Source organism: Rhineura floridana, chromosome 4 (assembly GCF_030035675.1).
Source record: "Rhineura floridana isolate rRhiFlo1 chromosome 4, rRhiFlo1.hap2, whole genome shotgun sequence".
Taxonomy (NCBI): Eukaryota; Metazoa; Chordata; class Lepidosauria; order Squamata; family Rhineuridae; genus Rhineura; species Rhineura floridana.
This window is the reverse complement of record NC_084483.1, coordinates 58115528-58138381: the sequence shown is the minus strand read 5'-3', so window position 1 is coordinate 58138381 and position 22854 is coordinate 58115528. Positions and strand designations below refer to the sequence as shown.

The 22854-nt window shown below is 41.6% G+C and overlaps 1 protein-coding gene across 7 annotated transcripts in view; it reads right to left on the bottom strand.

The window, feature by feature from the left end:
* The window catches only part of COL19A1 (collagen type XIX alpha 1 chain), a 358502-nt gene that overhangs the window by 126664 nt on the left and 208984 nt on the right, over nt 1–22854 (bottom strand). The gene's annotated exons all lie outside the window — the stretch shown is intronic.

The window sequence follows — 22854 nt, the reverse complement described above, 5'->3', positions numbered from 1 at the left end:
ATAAATAAATACACAAATAAATTGATATAATGGTACTTATGGCTGTTGCTACCCTGACAAACAAGGAAATGAACTACTTCCTTATACTGATGCTGCAATCTTAAGAGGCAAAGAAAACCAGACTTGACTGATTGATTGATTGCATTTGTATACCGCCCCATAGCCGAAGCTCTCTGGGTGGTTTACAACAATTAAAAACATTAAAAACAAATATACAAATTTAGGCAGAAACAAGGCATGCCAATGGAAACACTTAGATCTAACAGCTTTAAGACAATTCTTAAAAACTAGAGAGAAGATTTGCTTCACCATAGTTTTAATTAGCATTTGTTTTGCAAGTTATGGTTCAGGGATAAAAGCATTTTGATAGGTCACCAACATACCACAAGCCCAGCTAAATTACATAATGTGCACAGACACAGAGGTAAAGAAGATATAGAACTGCAGTATAGTTTAGTCATATAAAACAGGGTGCATTTTCTAGGCTGATTTTCAGCTGTGTTGTAAGTGAACTGAATTATGTGCTTATTACTTATTGATCTCCATTACCTAAGTCATCTGTCACCTGCTGAGAGTCACAGCCAACTAAACCTAGATTCCAAGAGCTAAAAATTCTGTGGGAATCCAAGACTGGAAAACAGTAGATTAATTTTTTTTCAGCAGCCATGTACAGTATTCCCTGATATCACTTAAAGTTCATGAGCTTCACATATAGACAATCATTTTTAGGTCAATGTATTATCCGTTAACTTAAGCTTTTAGTTGATAGCTTTTAAAGTTTTTTTGTTTGATTGTATCCAGAGATACAGGTTTGTATTTTTAAAGGTAAGCTGATTAAGATATTTAAATGATTTTTTAAAACCCCTCATTAGTTCTATTTCCTCCTGAAACATTAAACCTCATGCCTGCAGTTGATCTCTAGTTATTTATCAATTAATAATTGTTTGCATTGGTTTGGGTCCAGAGTTCTCATAAGTGGAACTCTGCTCACAGGATACTCCTGGGTAATAAGAGGGAGACTGATTTCTGCCTATTCTTCATTCTCTTAGCAGGCCTCTGAAAAGCTGCACTGGAGTGTTAGGGCACCCTCCAGAATTGTGTAGGAGGTAGGTCTGGGGACTGTAGGAGGAATGTGGAAAACTGCCTCTCCTGCCCTGCTCCTTCGAGCAAAAGTCCTCTACTGGATCTCAGTCCTGTCTGCAAATGGAAGGAACTCTTCTGTTCTTGGAAGGGATACTCTGGATGCAACTCATTATCAATTTATATAGCAATTTGGAGATACAATGTGCATTTCAAAACGACTCATTCATCATCACAACCTGGGTTTAAAAAAGTGACTTGTTCAAAATTACTTAGTAACGACTGGTACTTACGAATCTTTGGTTCTAATTCGGAGGTCTGTATATGCTACAATGTGCACACAGAGTTTCATGGGTCTAAACTTCCACACTTTCTTCAGAAATGCATGTAAAGGATGACTTCTGGCACCATTGCCTCAGAAGTGGGAAAGCCTTTCTGTGCAATGAGCCATAGATCATATTGCTTAAAAGTTGAACCCAGGCTTCCCCAGTCCAATTTACTAAAGCTTAGTTTAAATAAGGAAACAAAATGCATATGCCCTGAAATATGATACTCTGAATCATAAACAGTTTTTAAATGGATTGCATTTAAAACAGTCTGATTAAAATAGTGCTACTAGTATTAAAATCAAAATGCTAATGGACACCTTAAAACACTTTCCTGTTCTTGTCTGCCTGTTATTTAGTGTGTATTGAGTTTAGAGTGGCAATTTAAATCAGAAGAGTCTAAACAAAGTAGCAGAGAAGTATTAAGCCAAAGAAAATCACATTTTGATTGATATGGCCAACTGTGACTCAGGTGCTAATTACCATAGGAAAACATTATAGAATACCCCACAACCCCCTTTAAAAATTTTTTTTAAGATGGCTTATGCAAGTTAGAGTGGATATCATAGTAAACAAGATGACAAAAAAATTCCCCCTTGTTCCCAGTCTGCCATGAGTCATGTGCCTACCAAAACATACTCAATTAGTATAATCCCTTCTATTTCCAATTTAAGCCTTTGCATGCTTATGCATATATATCCAAATGGCACCACCTAAACACAAGAGGGAAGAATAAGCAGACTCAGAATAACTCCAAGGTTTGCAGGAGTACAAATCATCTCTAGAAAAAAATCTAAGGGGGAGGACCCCAGAAAACCACCCAAAGAGGAGTCAAAGGCCACAGAATACTGACCTACAGAGGTGAAAATAACAACACAATGGGAAGACAAATGGAATGGAGTGGACTGGCTAGAAAAAGTGGTGAAAGAAAGAGAGACATAGGTATAAAAAGGGAAGAGAAATCCATCTCATTGTCTGGATAGGCTGTTTCTTGGTCTAACTGAGAAATTGTTTTGAAATGTCCTCTGAGACAGAAATCAATGGCAAAATCAATGGCAGAAATCAATGGCAAAATGCCAGCATGGTTAACGAGCAAAGTCAAGGAAGCTCTTAGAGGCAAAAAGTCTTCCTTCAGAAAATGGAAGTCTTGTCCGAATGAAGAAAATAAAAAAGAACACAAACTCTGGCAAAAGAAATGCAAGAAGACAATAAGGGATGCTAAAAAAGAATTTGAGGAGCACATTGCTAAGAACATAAAAACCAACAAAAAAAATTCTATAAATACATCCAAAGCAGGAGACCATCTAGGGAGGCGATTGGACCCTTGGATGATAAGGGAGTTAAAGGCGTACTAAAGAACGTTAAGGAGATTGCAGAGAAGCTGAATGAACAGTACTGCCCCACAGTACATTGAATCAATTTAAGATGAATGAGCAAGGACTGGAAAGATACACTAAAAGCCATCATTAGCCTTCAGAAACAATAAATCACAGATCCATCCAAGAAATGAGTAGTTTCTTAATATATTTCGTATCACTCAAAATCTGCATCTACATGGTATGGGTACCTTTCTATATTCATTTTCCTTTCCATATTTCTGTTGTTTTTCAAATTGTAAATTGTTTGCATACAGGCATCACATTTGAAGCTGGGAGAGATATAAGTGTGTGACTTCACTATCTCAAGGCCAAACAAGTTGTGATGATAAATACACGAATGCAATTAATGTGCACTTTTCTGCTATGGAAAATAGCAGTGGTGCTCTCAAGGCAGGGCTTTGGGGCTGAAGATCAGGGTCCCACTTGGAATGAGCAGAAGGGCTTTGACTTATCATATTTTGAAGTAAGTGAAGTAATACACATTGCCATCTAAAAAGTACCCACCATCCAAATAAGACCATTTACTCCAGAGTCTAAAATTATCTAAATGGCATCAGTGGTAAAGAGCAGCTGTAGGCAAGATTGAGCAGCCTTGAGACCATGGGATGGGGTTGGGGGGATTTAACTCTACCTCTCCCTACTATTACTCCATAAAAAAAGTAACGCAAACAAACGCAAAACCCTCCTCTGAAACAATTTGCATTTCAAGGGAAGCTTCCACTGGCAACCATGGAAGCTTCCCTTTAAATGCAAATAGCAGCTTTGGCCAGGCATTTTTTGTTGGGACCGTGTTAGGGACTGAAATAGCTAAACTCCCCCTCCGGATCTATCCCTATGGTCCCAAGGCTGCTCAAACTTCTATATGACTGCTATGTACATTTGATCCTGAGTGCATGTGATTTCCTATGGCCGAGGTTCAAAAACTGGGCACTCTGATATTCAAGGGGAGAGAAAGCCTTTCATGGTGGCTTTGGAAGCATCTGATGTCCTGGAACTGAATCATTAGCTGTTGTCACCTTGGGATTTCTATATGAATTCACATAAGCTACTGCTAACTTTTTCAAAACAATCACTAAAGGTGAAGCAGTACTATATGCAATATTTAGAATTTCACCATTTTTCATTATAGGTCAGAAATTATCAGAAAAAGTCTTAGTCATTAAGATTCCCATACTTATAAGGGAGTAAGTCCCAGTGATTCTTCTAAGGCTTATTTCTGAATAGACATGCTTAGGATCATGCTGCATTTATTTTCATTCTCATCCTCAGCTTTTATTTGCTCCTTTTGTTCTCCTTTCCATCCCTATTAATGCTTCCCTACCAGTGTCCCTCAATTCTTTTGCCACCTGCTCTGTTGTTAATGTTCTACTATTCCTTTCTTACCTTACTAATATCTGCCCTGCGTTTCTTCTATCTCACTGAACATTGCCTCTCTCCCCTTTTCTTCTACTTTTCTTCCCTTCTTGGTTCATTTTTGTAATATTTTTTCCTTCACTTCATTCCTTTCTCACTGATTTGGTTAACCTTTCTCTCTATGATGATATTCTTTCTTGCTTTAAACAAACTATTGTTTTCTCAGATCTTAAGAAAACATTTTTAAGGGTGACAGAGAAGGTAGAAGTCTATTTTCTTCCTTTCATATCTTTCTTCCAGTCCTTTGACACTTTCCAAACTGGTTTTCAGCCTTTACATTCTTCTAACTGCTCTCTGTAAAATTTCTAACCATCACAATGCTCAAGAAGGGATGTCTGTTTCCGACATTTGGAGGCGAGTGTGATTCCCTGTGTAGCCTAAAAGCACCATCCATGCACAAGAGGGAGATATCAAGGGGCATGTGGAAGCTATAAGGTTTATAGATGTACAAAAAAAATCTTTCGAAAAGAACACTAAGTGGGTGGAACCCCCAAAACAGCCTGAGCATGGTCAGTGGCAATGAACTGCTGATTGAGATGGAAAAATGAAAACTGGGTGGGAGGGGGAATAGAATTGATTATCCTGGAGGAGGGCATGGCTGACTGACAGCACAATCCTATACAAGTCTACTAAGAATAGCAGCCTGAAACTACTCAACTCAACAGGAACACTCCACCCTGCAACATTTTTTTTGCAGATCCCACTTTTCTGTTCATACTCTCCTTGTTCTCCCCTCAGCTTTCAAAATAATCTATCACGTTTATTATTTATCTGAAGCACTTTTACCTTGCTTGTCAGCCAAAAAGGCTCCCATAACAGCATACAGATAAAAAAACAAGAAATCCACAGAATCTCCAGGTAGGGCTGGGAAAGACTCTAATCTGAAACCCTGGACAGCTGCTACCAGTAGATAATATTGATCTAGATCGACCAATTGTCTGACTCAGTGTAAGACAGCTTCTTATGTGGATTATGAATAACCTGGTAGAGCCAATCAGTGTTCCTGCCGATGCATCTGCACAGCCCTGACCCTGCAGAGTCCCATGGAGCAATATCTCATAGAAGATACATGTATGACCTGCAGAATGCTTCTGCTCCCTTGAGATAGAGTGATGACAATACTGTTCCCTAGTGTAAAAACCAGGCCTATTGGCTGAATCACTACAACCTCTCCCAAATGCTTCAGACATATAATTTAATGGGAGATAGAAATTAAAGACCACGATTTATTATGGCAAACATGTTACAAATAGGCTCACATTTCTTTTTTAAAAATGTTATTTCCCATGACGGATGTACTTTCTAGTTTTGCAAGTTGGGTCATTTGGTTTTTGCTGATTCCCCACCCCGCCCTGCCCACTGCAGCTCTCTGCACCATATGCCATTCTGTTCCAGAGGCTCTAAACCCCCCGGAACAGCTTTTCAGGAGGAGTGCTTAAGTAGTGAAAATCATGAGTGGAAATGCTTTCTAATGAGGCAAAGACACCATTGGATACCACCTATCAATATTCTATTGTTAATAGTACTTTTGCAGGCTTTTCTCAGCATGTGCACATTTGATCAGAAGAGCCATTTTCATTAACAGGGATCTATCAAATGGATTCAGTAAAGCTTCTTACGTTGCAGCAGTACTAGCATTTGTAAACATTTAAATAATTTCTGGTTGATCTGAGCTAGAACATTCTGAGCTTTATTTCAACCATGTCTAAATGAATATGAACAGCTGCAATGTGGTTTGACAGTTCAGTGCAATAACACTTTCACGTGACTTGGAGTTCAAATAAAAAGGAATGGTCTTTCATGAAGTTTCCTCAAAAAGTGGGGTTCAATATTTCTCTAAAAAGTCTTCATCTGCATTTTTCTTGAAATTAGCTCTAAATGGGGAGGGGGAAGACTAATTACTGCAAGTGCCATAGAGAAAATGAAAGTGACACAGATCTTGTTTAGCAGGGAAACCCATCACAGGTAATTATAGCTTAAGCCACTTATAGACTTATTAGCAAATCATGTTGATCTTTTGGTGGGATGAATTGTGTGTTTGTGTGTGTTTTAATATAAAAACTTTGTTCTTGATAAAATGCTTTACCCAATCTTGCTTTTTTTTGTTTATTGCTTTCTGAATTGATTCATATTTTAAGTTGTCCATACTATAGATGCTGTGAAAATAGTACACTGGACAATCTTCCTGGTTGGCAAGTCATTCTTAATCAATTTTAGCCAAGGCCGCTGATAGACTCCCACATGAGCTAAAGGCCAAACCAAACTAGAAAACATGTGGGAGATGAATGATTGGAGGTCCTGATGATTACTTTTTTCTTCTTAGTCAAAACAGTTGTGTTCCCTCCAAATTTGATTGTGACCATGATGCTGGGGAGAGGGTTTAAATGTTTTCCTCTACACCATTTTCCTGATCTAACACCCTCTCTGAAGCTGCTATTTTCTCTACTTGAGAATAGGGATGTAGTTCAACTGTTGGTGCCAGTTCGGATCTCATTTCACTGAACTGGCAGGCAGTTCGTGTTCATTCGTCTGGCATGATTTTCTGCTTTTACCATTCTGATTTTTCCCCTCCCAAAAAATAATGCTATTGTTCACTTACTTTCTACCTATGGTCTGTTTGTTTTTGTATTCAGATGTAAATGAGGCAGGTAATTGTCCATCAAGTTGGTTTCTTGCCTCAGGCTGTTTGTCTGAGGATACTCAACAAAATTCTCCACCCACAATTAAATGAGGTTTGTGCAGTTGAATTTATTTTCAGCTGTGCTGTGATTTTTAAAGGTGAAAACTGAATCCCTGCGGAGTCTAACTTCTTGTCCTTCCACTTATCCCACTCTCTCTCAGTGCAGCCTACACAATGCTATCATATCTACAATGATCAGCAATTGGTTTTTTAAAAATAGTATTCCTTTTGCCTCCTGCCATGCCTCGCATTCCTGAACCAGGTTTTCATTTCAAACCTCTTTGTTTTTAGTGTCGGGTCTACACTAGAAGATCCCAATTCTACATGTGTTTATTCTTTATCTTATTTTAAAACTTTATATCCTGCCTAATTTTCAAGGAAGCTCATGGCAGTTTACAGTCCACAATACAAAAGCAATAATAAAATCCCCATTAAAATCAGATTGACATAAAAACCAACCATCTCCTCCCCCCATACACACATGCATAGAAATCCAAATCCCATTGAATAAGCTTAAAAAGCAACAAGGCTGCTTCCAGACTGTTGCAATTTTGTGGATAACAATCAATTGTATACCGAACCCGCTCCCCCCCCCCAAAAAAAAGTCTTGACTTTTTGAACAAGGAAAGTGAGGTGATTTTTTTCCCTTCCTGGATTTCCCCCAGAAAGGGTAAATCTGAATTGATTTTTTGGGGATGGGGTGGGGTGGGAGAGAGATGGACTGGCATTTTTATGCCAACAGCATCCTGTGAATGCTGCAAAAAAATTGCATGTATGCAATCCCACAACAAACACCTATCCAGAATAGGGCTAATGAATGTTAATGGCTACCATCATCACCTCATTGACACAGAAGTTAAAGGGAATATACATTTCAGCATTTTAGAGTGAAGCTGGCATTGATAGCAATGTTATTATATTCAACACATTTTTTAAAAAAATAATTAGGTGTTGTGGAAAGCCACAAAAGCTCACAGAAAACAAGATCGGTCCGCAAAGATAGTGAACATGCAAACTATAGGGAAGTCCAGTGCCAAGTTCAGCTTTAGTGAAATTCTTCCCCATCCCTACTGGGGAAGGCATACAAGTACTTCCAGGGGCAATATGAGGAAAATGGCAGAGTGGAAAACGAAATTCATTCCTCTGTGGCATGGTCATAATCCAATTCATCCCCCACCTCAGCAGCTGATGTGAAAAGATGCGAGGAGACCCAGTCATGTCCTGTCTCTCATCTACTCTTTGGTCCTAAAATTTAGGCTAAGAATGTCTCTAACCCCTCTTTCTCCAGTGAACAGTGATTTTGGCAGGGTTCTCTCTTATGAACTTTTCTCCAATTTTCCGTGTCTTGGCCCACACACACAAGTGAATGTCCAAAAAGAGAACTGTAGCAGAGTCTTCTTTAAATATTTGTATTAGTGGAAAGGGGGTTAATGAGTCTTTTCCTGTGACTCAGCTCAGCAGAAAGAGCCTAAGGTGCATAAAAGAAGCAAAGAGGGAATCCACAAGATCTGTTGCTGCTCCAGAGGGTCAATGGAAAGTTTCACCCAAAATTGAATGGGCTGTATCCAGTGCTACGTCCCCCAAATCTGCTTCAGAGGGTCCCCCCAATCCTCTGGAGATTTTGAAGGTGCACAGGGGGTTTACAAAGGGCAGGAGAGGAAGAGGAAATTCCATTGTGTGCAGGGAAGTCTGTTCCACCTGCACAACAGCCACACTGGATTCAACCCAATGAGGTAGCATCTTTACATTACATAATCCATTACAATAGACTGTTATACAATCTTCACAGTAATGCTTAAACTCTGCACTTCGTAACTTTCTTTCTGTGACAACAGCTGCATGCTCTAGAATAAATGCACTGAAAAAAATATCAGCTACCCAAAAGTTACAGTAAAAAGGAAATATATTAAAAAATATCTAGTCAGCGGTTAAAGAAAATACATGCAGTATTATTCATTAAATCTGAAAGGTTTTCTTCTTTTTGCATTTCTCTTTTTCCATATGTTTTTTCTGGTGGGTGAGGGTTTGACAAAGCATGTTGCTAATAGCAGAGACCTCAAATGGACCATTTGCAATTAAACTATACATTTTACTGAGTCAATCCAGCATCTTTTTGCAATGAGACAAGGCGCATCTTCAGTGCTTCTACAAAGAAATTGTCATTTTCTATCTTGTTCTATGAAGAAAGAACTAATTCCTAGTTTCATAGCAAGCACTCTTTCCTAATTCAAGACCAACTAATTTGGTTGGGCGGGGGGAAGAAGGCTGTGTCTGTGAGTGACTAGCTTAAACTGTATGTGACCAGATTTAAGATGGCTGCTATCTAACGTGGGGCAAAACTTTGTCCTTTGTTTTTAGTATCTTTTCAAACATTTTATAACATTCAGGGTAATTATCAATGCACATTGCAATCTTTCATCAAGCTATAAATGAGAAAATTCAAAATAGCAGTGCAATTATCAGCTTCCCTCACTGCAGGATTTTTTTTAAAAAAAATCACAATCATCAGCAGCATTATGTCAAGGAAATCAAAAGTTCTTATAACCTGGTACAGAATTTAAGTTGCATAATTTTCTTTAATTCTCCTTTTCTTTATCCCAAATAATAATGAGGTACAGCTTTGGTTAATGTAAGATTTTATGAAATGCTGCTGCTCATCAATGGAAATACAGTAAGGGAGGCTGGATACTTTTTTCTTTAAATGAAAATGTGGCTCCCTATACTACTATATAAAGTAGTACTATCACTTCGGAGTACATCAGTACATCAGTGACTGAGCAGTTGAATGGGTTCTTTAAGAATAAGGTATTTATATATTTCTGAGGTAATGCACTGCTTCTACAATTTTTATTAGGGACAGCTCAGGCATCTGAAACTGAACAAATGTTATAAATATAACACAACAGCTACAGCTCTGATAAATTGAGATGAAAATGCTTCTTTCCAGAAATTAAAGAATGTATGGATCAGGGTCCCTAACTGAACATGAGCACTGTTGGGGGTCATGAACAAATTCGCAAGCATCAGTAGCAAATACAGGCTTTGAAAGCCCATATCCGGACAAATAACACTGGTGTCTGGTTCTCAGTGGTACTTCCAAGAGCTAAATCAAATGTTCAGGCATTTGCATGGTAGATTCATTTCATGCACCTCAGAATGCACATGGAGGTTGCTTGTGTTAGGAATAAAATCAGGCTTTGTGAGCCAAAGTTGCAAAGCACGATGGAACTCTGATGGAACAGGAGAGGGAGCACAGCTGCTCTAAGTTTCATTTCCTTTCTTGAAAATTTAGCCCTGAGAGGTGCCTACCAGGCGGCAAAACAATGTTTTGCCGAGATAACAAATTGAGCTGTCCGTGATTGTTTTATTTCTTGCAGTACGCGATGTGTATTTGCACCCATGTATCTTCCTTGTGTAATTAAAACTTTGCATTTCTCTCTTAATTCCTTCTGGGCACTCCCTCAGAGGCTTAGTAACGGAATCTCGTCGTTTCATTAATAAGAGGGCTCCCCAGGACTTTATGTATTTTCTTGTGTATATGTTCCTATGTTTATGACCCCCAGAGGTGTCAGTTACTCGCCTCTGTCTACCCTTATCTCACAATGTATGACTCAGGGCCCCAAAGGTTCCAGGGAGGAACGTCCTGTCTTTTTGAAATGTAGCAGGGGGCTGTTATTTGTCTCTGACGTTGTCACTGATGTTATGTTACATTTTGTCTATTGCTGCTTCACTCCTGAAACCTGTATATTGACTCTGCTGCTGTGTGCCTGTGTTAAGACTGGGGCCACTCTTGATCAAGAGGCTGTGTGTGTGTGTGTCCTTTACTATGGTACCTGGCCGAAAACCTAGCAGTCAAACAGGTTTTCCTCAGCTCGCACTTCCACCCGGGAATTGAGGTGAGCAAGTCACCCTAACAATATGGGGGCTCATCCGGGATCAAGTGTGCTCCCGTGGTTCCGTGCCAGGTTTTCCTAAACACCAACAGGCACCAGGAGAGATTTCTCTCAACTGGTGTTTAGAAACGCAGCAGCGGCACCGCTGGGGTAAGGCATAGCCGAGGAATTTGTTTTCTGCCAGGTACCATGGGACAGAGATGGAGTAAGTCTTGTGATGTCAATGTTGTGATCCCCTTAAGTTTCATGTGCAGGTGATGAAAAGAAAAACCATGGTAAGATTATGTGTCAAAGAATGACACAGGTGACCAGTGGTCGGGGCCCCTGATGTGGCCTCGGGATGGATCCTTTGATGCCGTCCTGCCTGGGGTTAGGAAACGGCTAGATAAGGACCACCCAAAGCAGTTCAGATTTCTGGCTCCTGTAGCAAGCAGGGGCGCAGAAATGGACTGGCTTCAATGTGATGGTAGGGAGAACTGTGCACAGACCCTCTCCACAAAAGGGGGGACGCCCCCATCCAGCTCCCATGCCCTTTCTGCCTTCTTTCAACAGCAATGCCTCAACAGCAACAGCAACAAGTCACGGCAGAATGGAAAAGAAAAAGGGGGAGGGGAAATTAGGATGCTCGCGCTGTTGTCTTTGGCGGGCGCGCTTCTTTCGCGTTGAGCACAAGATGTGGTTGAAATGGAATTTTAAGGAATGGAGTCAGTTGTCAGGTAAAGGTTTTCAGTGGGAATGTTATAGGGGAACTTTCCTCCCTTTACTTTCACTTCTTAAAACATGTTTTTTTTTTCCTTGCTGCTTGGATCGGCTGGCTGTCCTTGTCTTTCATAGGATTCAAAGAACCTAATCTGTTCCTTTATGCTTTTAGCAATCGTTTAAGTTAGGGTGAAGAGATCTGCCCTGTTTGTTTAAGCAAGAGAGATAGAGAAGGGGAGGGTGAGGAATAGGAACGGGAGATTTTTGCCAGAGAGGAAAAAGTATTTTAAAACCGAAGCTTGAAGAAAGAGGAAGGGGGGCTGAGGAACATCAGAGCTCCCACACACACATGTACTACGCTCTCAAGGAATGCATCAAGGACTGCAGGGACAGAACCGGGGAGACTCTGGGTCTCGGTGCAAAACCTTGAGACCAAGAGATTCCTTCCTGGTTTTGGATCAGAGCTCTTCCACATAGCCTCAGCTGTATTCAACCGCCCATTCCGGACATAGGATAGGTAATCTCTCCTACCTTTCACCTCTTATAGTAATAGGGTCCTTTGATTTCTTTAGTTTAAAGTTATGAATGGGTTAGGATATTAATGATTAATGCTGTCATGCACCCAAGTAATTCTGTAATGCTCTCCTACTCTTTCCTACTCAGTCCTTCAATCCAGGGAAACAGGTAGCCAAGTTCTGAATGTAACTGGAATGAGTGTAATTTCCTTTTCTTTCTTACTATGTTTTGCTGCTGTCTCTTGTTTTAAAGTGAGTGGGGAAATGTCCTTTAAATTATTTGGGAAATCCAGAGGTTAAGGTATAGAAATTCCCTGGCACATTGTTACCCCCCTCCCCTTCTGTCCTAGGCAACAAAGCTTTGGCAAACGGTGGTTGTGATTGTGACATGGCAATTAGCCAAAGTTGATACTGTAGAGAAGGTTAACCCATTAGTGGCCAGAAGCTACTAAAGGGGGTTCCCTATACTGGGTCCCATCCATTTTGAAAGCCCTTGATAACACTTGTGTCTCCCTCCCCTTCCGCAAAGTCCTGGGGAACGAAGCCTTGCAAGTATTTTGAGCCGGTGGGGCTAGGTGCTTGGAAAAGGTGGAAACAGGATTTGCACTGGGAATGTTCAGTGCTCTGGCTGGCAGAGACTCCTATCCGGTTCCTATCCCTTTAGACACCCCACCCCCTGTTTATTCCTTTTGAGAGTCAATCTGGGAGAAAAAGCTGGTGACAAAAGCTTTACTCATGAGTGACTTGATTTGAGAATGTGGCATTTGAAGGTGGCTCATACCTGAACTTATTTTGAAACTAGGTTTGATTGTTTCGTGTGTGCACTGCTTCATTCCTTGCATATGGCTTTTGGTGTTGGAGATTTCTAAGCTATGGCAAAAGTGGTAGCCATGGAGGGAATAAAACGCTTTGCAGCCGCTTGGGGACTTTATAATGCATGTCAGGATTTGTTAGAGGAAGAACGCAAGAAAAGTCAGGAGTCAAGGAGTAAGTTGGCTCAGAGGAAGCCTTTGAAAAAGACTGGATTTTGTTTTTCACTATTACAGCTTGCTTTCTGTGTAAATGCGTGTCTAAAATTACAACCCCTCCTTCCTTTCCCCCATTTGACAAGTAAACAGCCAAAAGAATAACGCAGCCACTGCCCCTTTGCAGCCCGGTATAAGTCTATCATATCTTCCAGTTTATTGTGTGATTGCATTTGTTTCTGAGCATATATAAATTATAATTTAATTACAAGAATCAGTTCTCGACTGACCCAAGATCTTCCACTGGCACCATGCTACGTTTAACTCATGGTTTTATCACATTTTAACTTTTCGATCATAGGAAGACACAGAAGCCATAATAGAAGTCATAATTCCAAATTCTTCCCTCCAGTTATCTGATATAAATCTTTGTTATTAAGGATTCTTCATTTGTCCGTCTTGTTTGTTATACGTTTACACATTAACAATGCTTGTTTTGTTTTTGTTTTATTAACCGGTGTGGAGGGAAATTTCCTCCTTTTTCCTCCTTTTGGCACTTTGAAAAGGAAGCATAGTTTTTGAAGTATTTAGTTTTTGCTGATTTGTCCTTGTTTATCTTTTTAAGTTTTGTGTATAAACTTTTTGGATCTCCCTTTTGTCACACTGGTATAGTGTTAAGAAATTAAGAAGTTTTTTTACTGTCTGATTTAATGCATAGAATTAAAAACGATTGCTTTGTGTTGATTTCTGCTGTCTGATGCGTGAGCATAGGTTTGCCAAGGTGATTTAAGTAAGGTAGTTGAAGGCGAGAGCATGTGTAAAAGATGGATAGAATTAAAGACCAGGGAACTAAGAATAAAAGTGCAAAAGCTAGGTATTTCCTAAAGAAAGCCCCATGTGCCCATTACAGGGAAGGGGAAGGTAAGGCTACTAAGTATGTTGGAATATAGTATGCTGCGAAGAAGGTGCGTAGAGGAGGCTGGAGAGCTGAGTTGAGGGATTAGAAAAAGTGACTATTTTCCTGCTTATCTTATTTTGCAGAAAACAAAAGGTTTGAAAGGTTTTAAGTAATGTTTTATTGACAAACGTTAACTGAAAGAGAAACAGCAAACGAACGAGTTAATGCCAACAGTTCAACCCCTCCTCTTTCTCCCACTCTCTGAAACTCAAGGCTGAGAGTAAATGCAACCCCTCCTTTCTCTAGTCCTTTTAAAACAATATGGTTATAGTTTTGTTTTCAATTGATTCTGAAGTATATTTATATTTAGGTATACAAACTGAAAGACTTTTTTTATGATTTGAGCTAGCTCAATCCTTTCAGTTTAAAATTTCTTCCAGTGATATTTGAATTCATTAACTGTGCTAATTCTTTTCAGCCAAGTCATGACCAATGGGAAGAATTTGAGAATTGTACAAAGGCCTTATTAATGTTTATGTCTGGTAGCTACAATATGTTCTTCTTATCACAAATGCCGGCTTCTCTCCTTTCCTATATCTGTTAACTTTCTTCTACAGATGGATTTGCATCTTGCAAAGAGAAACTTAATTTTTCCTCTCTGGGGCTCTTTTTGTTTTCCCAGTATTCCCGTGTCTTTCCAGTGAACTGTACCTGGCCAGAGGCTTAGGAAACTCAAAATTTTAAAATGTGTTGTATTGTTATGTGTTTTTCTGTCTGAATCCCTTTGATTATATTTTTTTTCCACCAATAATGGGAACACTCAGTTCCAAGTGCAAAGCAACTAAATTGTTAGTTGCAACACAATACTTTGGTTTTTGTCTCAGAAGTCTCACCTATGACCATGAAAATATTTTATTTTTATTTTTTATGTCTTTCTAAGGAAGCGTTTTTCCCCAGGAATGTTTTATTTTTAGTTTTTCCTTTTTAGTTTTGCCATTTTCCTGCATTTCTGCAATAACAGTGAAGAGGTCTGCTTCATTCTTCCCCAAATACAGAAAGTGACAAGTCTACTTTGGCCATCATCCTGCAGTGGCCACCAATATTTCTTCTGGCAAGATGTCCCAGGTTGTGCAAGCTGACAACCTGTATCACAGTCACTCGGGGGGAGGGGAATGACTATCCTTTATGATTCCAGTTTTTCTGCCTAGCATGGGCGAACCATACACAGTTCAATGTCAGCTTCCACGGAACATGACCAGCTGGTTTTTTGAGGACGGACTTTGTACAAACCTGCAGCATGTTTCAAGACCATGATACTTGTTTTGTTTCCATTGTAATATTGAATGTAATGTTTTATGCATTGTCTTTTAAGAATGTGTTTTATTTTCCTTTCATAATTTACATGTTGTGGCTGTTTTGCTCCTAGGATGTTCTTGCTCTTTTAATCCCTCTGAGTGATTTTGTAACAGGGTTTTTTACAGAATTTGGCTATTTTAGATGTGGGGTTCAGCAGTGTAGGGCATTGGCCCATCGCATGATTGTTTTTGGCCCATTTTTGTTTGCTTTCCCATTCTGTCATAACAATGGTTAGAAATAGTGCAATGTTCAGGAGTGCAAGCTACACTTCAGATAATACATGATCGTCATGCAGTCACTCACGTCATAGATAAGCTCTCACAGACAGAGGCACATGGATGGTGGAATTCCCTGTTTGGCGGAGGTGAGGACGAAAAGGAGGTTTCAATCTTATACTGCACCCCGTTGTGGTGGTTTTGGCTTTTCAGAATGTTCTGACCCTTGTCTAATTAGCCCTTGTAATGTGTTTCCATCTCATATGGCACAGTTACACCTACTGGAAGTCAGCATTGGAGCCCGGGGGCAGAATTGTGACAGGACGTATACGTCTACATTTCAAAGAGGGGGGAGTGATACGGCTTGGCTAACCCCATTTTGGTTCAAGTGGAGTCTAGGAGGTGCAAAGGCCAAGAGCTATAACTCCCACCCCCAACTCTCACATACCCCCACCTGATGGCATGGCTGGTGATGCGTTCCAGAGGTTTTGTGCGGAGGAAAACAAGGGCAGTGTTAGATGATATTGCAAAAATGTTATCTTATTCCTTGGCGTATACACCCCCGCCCACAGTGAATCCCGTTGTTCGTTAGAAAGAGCCTTAGTTTTTTAGTGTCGATTAGAAGCACACATGCAGATATACACACACACCATTTACCCTACAAGCCAGAGCAGCTGGGGCTCTGAAATGGGACACACGTGGTGCTTACGTTACTTTGGATCATGGCATGGTGGACTCTACTACCTCACTACCTCGGACCAATACTTGGCCCCCCTTTTTTCCTTGACCTTAAGTTCAAGCAAACTCCCTTAAGACCACAAGTAGTTAAATGCAGCTTACTGCTGAGCCAATCTGCTTGGCACTTGTCCTCCCCTTTGAGGTATTCCGCGAGGATCGAGTCCACGTGTGTTTCCACCCACTGGAACAGCAGGGCAACTTCTTTCTGTAGTTGGGGGGAGTGTGTGCCTCCCTAACGATTCAAATGTGATTTGGCCGATACGTTGTCTGTCCTGACCATCCCCAACCGTTTGTTCTCCGTGAAGTGCCTCAGGGCTAGCCGAATTGCACAAAGCTCCAGAAGATTGATTGGAAGTACTGACTCCTGTGGTGACCAAGTCCCTTGTATCACCTGGCCACCGCAAATGGCTCCCCAGCCTGTCAGGCTGGCATCTGAGGTGATCAGGGTCCGTGAAGGGTCCTGGAACGGCACTCCCATTAGTAGATTGGGTTTGTGCGCCCATCATAGCAGGGAGTGACGGAACACTGGTGAAAGTGCTAACTTCCGGTGATGCCTGGCCACAATGTCACTTGAAAAGGCAGTAGTGCCCACTGAAGTGGTCAAGAGTGGTTACGTGTCTATGGTGTAGTCTGATAGGTTGAGACCATCAACCCCAAGATACCTGCCAGATGCATAAGATCCGCCGAAGGCAAAGATAGGAGCTGTTTGACAGCTGTAATAATCTTGTCTACTCTGTCTTGAGCTAACGTTATGAGGCCCTGACGTGAGTCTATGGTGGCTCCCAAATGTATCAGGTGGTGGGCTGGACAATGCTGGCTCTTGGTTTGGTTGACAAGGAAACTGTGGTCCTTGAGGCATGCTAGGGTGATGTGCAGATCTTCCCAAGCCTTGTGGAGGGACAGAGCAGAAAGTCATCTAGGTAAGGAAAGACACGGACCCCCTGCGTCCTGAGGTGTGCCACCAGAGCAACCACGATGTTCGTGAATACTCTGGGGGCAGACGCCAGACCGAAGGGCATGGCCCTGTACTGAAAGTGATCCTCCCCCCCTCCGCAAGCCGGAGGTAACATCTGTGAGGGGGAAAAACAGGGACATGCAAATAGGCCTCCTTCAGATCTATAGATGAGAGGAAGTCTCCCTTTTTCAATGCCTTCTTGACGGGTAGTAAAGTTTCCAAGAGGAACCTGCGGTATTTTATGAACTGATTTAAGTTCTTCAAATCTAGTACTGCCCTGAAAGATTCATCTTTTTTCGTGACGGTGAAGAATACTGAGTAGATACCTGAAAACCTCTCACCTGTTGGAACGGGTTCTATCAGCGCAATCTGCAGAAGGTGGGCAATTGCTTGAAGAGTCCTTACACGCTTGTCCGGAGATGTTGAGAGGGGGAAGGGGATAAACTTGGTTGGAGGGAGGGAGGTGAATTCCAGCCTCAGTCCATATCTGAGGGTGTGCAGTACCCATTGATCCAAAGACGTGTCCCTCCAGTGGTGGGCAAAGTGTTGAAGGCGTCAGAATTGATGCTTATTCCCCTGAACCTGGGAACCAAAACCTGATCTATTGGGGAAAGGTTGTTGGCTTTTAGACTGGGTATGTTGGACTCCTTTGCTCTTCCAAATTCCCTGGAGCCTCGAAAGGACTGGGAGGGCAAATAAGGATAGAAAGGTCTACAGAAGAATCTTTTGTCATCTCATTTTTTGGCAGAAGGCCTTCGACTCCCCCAGCTAGGGTGTTATCACCAAATAGTTTGCCACCCACACAGGGCTCAGATGCGATATTAGAGTGGGCTGCAGTATGGGCCTCCCAATGTCATAACCATAGAGTCCTTCAAGTGAAAACACTAGCTGCTGATGACCTTGCTGAAAACTGCATGGTGACCATGGATGCATCTGCCATTAAGGTCACTGCTCTCAAGATTTTCAGAAGAGACTTCAGGATTTGAGCAGAATCCTGCTGCAGGCCATCCTATAGGACCTCTAGCCACAGCAGGGATGCTCTAGCAAAGACCGAGGAGGCTGCTGCTGCTCTGATAGAGAGCACACTGGCCTCATGAATCCTCCTAAGGCCTAGATCCAGCTTGCGCTCTATCGGATCCTTGAGGTGGGCATCCAAGTCTTTCATGTTCAAGGACAGATTTAGTAAATTGACTATGGGGGTGTCGACCAGAGGAACCTTGAGTTGGTCCATGATGTGTTGTTCCAACGTATAGTATTTGTTGGCAGTTGCAACCAATTTCTTGAACTGCAGCGGAGCATAAAATTCGGACTTGATCACTTTAGGCAACAGTGATGGAAGTTTAAGCACCCTTGACTTGGGTTTCAGGTCTGGACACACAGCCGAAATTCTAGATGCTGAGGGAGCTGGAGGATCTTCTGGAGAATTTAGGTTCAGAGCTTCCATTGCCTTGCACAGAAGGAAATTAGCCTCCTGAAAAATCCTATTGGTCACTACTTCCTCTGACTCCAAATCTCCACTCCATTCTTCTTTACCGAGGACAATCAGCTCGTTGTCTGAGTTCCTGATGTGAAGAGTGTGAAATGAAGGATGCTTCACCCCTCTTCTCCTGTAAAGCTTGATGAGATGTAGATGTTTTGAGGAAGTCTTCAAACTCCTCAAGAGAAGACGATGTAGAAAAAATAGCCTCCAGGGTGGGCTGGAATTGGGTGCCTTCCTCCTCAGATCGGGATTCCAGGTCCCTCTGTGACCTGCACATGTTGCTATAAGCCTCCTTTGGTGCAACCCCCTATGCATCACTAGGCCATTGCCTGTTGTGACTGATTCCCCTACTTCTCTTAGGTGCCAGTCATTGCGGAGCCACCCTGCCCACGACAGTACATGCCTCAGCCACCTCATGCCTGCTGGAAGAGGAGCGGGCTATGGCTACCTCCGCCTGGGATTCAATAGAACCTAAAGGCCCTAGGGCCTGGTTGGATAATGGCGGTGGCATGACTTCCATTGTAGTTTGAGGCTAAAGTGACTTAGGTTTCTTTGGTGGGTGGTCCGATTTGCGTGTTGCCTTCCCCATGGGCGCAAACCATGCTGCGGGTCTTATGGGAGGTAAGGGCTGTGATAATAGCCAGGCCAGGTGCTGACGAGCTGTGGGGGGGAATACATTTCCCCCGCGGCTGTAGCATTCCGATGAGGCCTTCTGCGGGTGAGAGGATGGAGGAGGGGTGGGAGGCACTCGGTGTCCTGGGGAGCATGCTGCAAGAGACGTCCTCACTCACACCATTAAAGGAGGAGGCCAGTTGGATGATTACTGGTAGGCAGACACAGACGCGCCTGAGAAATGAGGCTGGGGGGGCAGAGTCCAAAGAAGATGACAGTGGTCTCGCAACCGAAGCAGTGGGTCAGCTGCTTCGTGGTCAGCTCACTGCCACCGCGAAGTCTCGGGGAGGGGGAGAAATGTAAAATGACAAACCCCTTTTTTTGTTTTAAACAAGACACACGTAGAAAACAGTAAAGGAAGGAAAAGGTACAGACACACAATAGGAAAAAAAACCAAACTATACAGGCCTGAACGAAGAGAGGAGCCAGATCAACCGTTCTTGGTGGAAGGCAGAAGAGAAACTGAAATAAGGAGCTGCGCAGAGCAGGAAGTCCTTGTTAAAAAAAAAATCTTTAGCACTCTTCTGCCTTCAACCACTAGGTGGAGCTAGCTACCTACCTGAGATCAGCTTTTCCATGCACAGGAGAAAGAAGAGGACAACAAAAAGAGTAGAACAAGAGCCCTATTCCAAAAGATTAGAGAAATGAAAGGGAAATTTAAACCAAGAGTAGGGATGTTGAATAATCAGCAGTCATTGACTGACTGAGATGAAATAAAAGGAAGATGGAAGCAATATACTGAAGAACTCTATAAAAGAGATGCAAGGATGACAGATTCATTCACGGAGGAACCATATGATGAAAAACCAGAAATGTTAGAATGTGAGGTGAAAGCTGCTCTTAAAAGACGTGGAAGAAACAAATCACCAGGAACAGATGGCATACCAATAGAGTTGCTGCAAGCTACTGAGACTGTCAGCAAATATGGAAAACTAAACAATGGCCCACAGACTGGAAGCATAAATCTGTAAAAAGTTTGTCATTAAGAAGGGGCTTTTGTAGGAGTTTGACCCAACACTTATTTTTGCTCCTCAGTAAAGTGTGTAGAAGTGTGTGTATGATGAAGAACTAGAAATTTTAGAATGTGAAGTGAAAGCTGCTCTTAAAATACTTGGAAGAAGCAAATCACCAGGAACAGACAGCATACCAATAGAATTGCTACAAGCTACTGAGACTGAATCTGTCCACATTTTGACAAAACTTGGTCAACAAATATGAAAAACAAAACAATGGCTCACAGACTGGAAGCATTCCATGTACATCCCAATTCCAAAGAAAGGGGATCCCAGGGAATGCAGTAATGATTGAACTATTGCCTTAATATCCCATGCAAGTAAAGTAATGCTCAAGATTCTACAACAAAGGCTCTTACCATATATGGAGCGAGAAATGCCAGATGTCCAAGCTGGATTTAGAAAGGGAAGAGGTACCAGATATCATACCGCAAACATATGTTGGATAATGGAATGGACCAAGGAATTTCAGAAGGTAATCACTCTCTGCTGTGTAGATTACAGCAAAGCCTTTGATTGTGTAGATTATGAAAAACTATGGAATACTTTAAAAGAAATGGGGGTGCCACAGCATATAATTGTCCTGATGCGCAATCTATACTCTGGACAAGAGGCTACTGTAAGAACAGAATATGGAGAAACCGACTGATTCCCCATCGAAAAGGGTGTGAGCCAGGGGTGTATTTTGTCACCCTATTTGTTAATCCATATGCAGAACATATCATACGGAAAGCTGGATTGGACCAAGATGAAGGAGGTGTGGAAACCGGAGGGAGAAATATCAATAATTTAAGATATGCAGACGATACCATACTAATAGCAGACACCACTAATGATTTGTAACGAATGCTGATGAAAGTTAAAAAGAAAAGCACAAAAGCAGGACTACAGCTGAACATCAAGAAGACTAAAGTAATGAGAACAGAAGATTTATGTAACTTTAAAGTTGACAACAGAAAGCCAGTGTGGGATAGTGGTTAGAGTGTTGGACTACAACCTGGGAGACCAGGGTTTGAACTCCCACACAGCCATGAAGCTCACTGGGTGACCTTGGGCCAGTCGCTGCCTCTCAGCCTCAGAGGAAGGCAATGATAAACCACCTCTGAATACCGCTTACCATGAAAACCCTATTCATAGAGTTGCCGTAAGTCGGAATCGACTTGAAGGCAGTCCATTTCCATTTTAAAGTTGACAACGAGGACATTGAACTTGTCAAAGATTATCAATACCTTGGCACAGTCATTAACCAAAATGGAGAGAATAGTCAAGAAATCAGGAGAAGACTAGGACTGGGGAGGGCAGCTATGAGAGAACTAGAAAAGGTCCTCAAATGCAAAGATGTATCACTGAACACTAAAGTCAGGATCATTCAGACCATGGTATTGCCAATCTCTATGCATGGATATGAAAGTTGGACAGTGAAAAAAGTGGGTAAGAGAAAAATCAGCTCATTGTAATCGCTGTTTTTTAAATAATGTTATTTGTTATTTAATTTTTGTAAATTGTATTGTTTTATTGATGTATTTTTATATTTGTGTTTTTCTTGTATGCTGCCTTGAGGGCCTTTTGGGCATAAGACGGTATATAAATAAACTATCATCATCATCATCATTATCATTATTATTATTATTATTATTATTATTATTATTATTATTATTTGAAATGTGGTGTTGGAGGAGAGCTTTACGCATACCATGGACTGCGAAAATGACAAATAATTGGGTGTTAGAACAAATTAAACCAGAACTAGAGCCAGTGTGGTGTAGTGGTTTAAGTGTTGGACTATGACCTGGGAGATGAGGATTCGAATCCCCACATAGCCATGAAACTCACTGGGTGACCTTGGGCCAGTCACTGCCTCTCAGCCTCATGAAAACCCTATTCATAGGGTCGCCATAGGTCGGAATCGACTTGAAGGCAGTACATTTACATTTTATCACTAGAAGCTAAAATGATGAAACTTTGGACACATCATGAGAAGACATGATTCACTAGAAAAGACAATAATGCTGGGAAAAACAGAAGGGAGTAGAAAAAGAGGAAGGCCAAACAAGAGATCGATTGATTGCATAAAGGAAGCCACAGACCTGAACTTACAAGATCTGAACTGGGTGGTTCATGACAGATGCTGTTGGAGGTTGCTGATTCACCATAAGTCATAATCAATTTGAAGGCACATAACAACAAACCCAAATATGTAATACCAATGCTTAAATTGGAGCGGCTCCAGTTTGAGGTGGGTAGGAAATCCCCCTTCACAGCAGACATTTCCTCAAATTGGGGTTTGCAATGCACTTGTGAGAGCCCCCTTCCCTCTTTATCAAGCTCAATGAAAATGGAATAGTAGCAGGGAGCTCCCTCAGCACAGGCATTTCCTTGGTGGCAAGTGGCATGCCAAGTGAAGGATTTTTTATTTTATTTTATTTAGCATGGAGAAGGGAGAATGACAGCAAATGCTGACGGGGTTTGAGCAACATCTCCAATTTTCTCGTTGGGAAGAGATGCCACATTGTGTTGCTTGAAAAGTTCAAGGCAGTACTCCATGAAGAAGATAAAATCAAAATGACTCTAAACAGG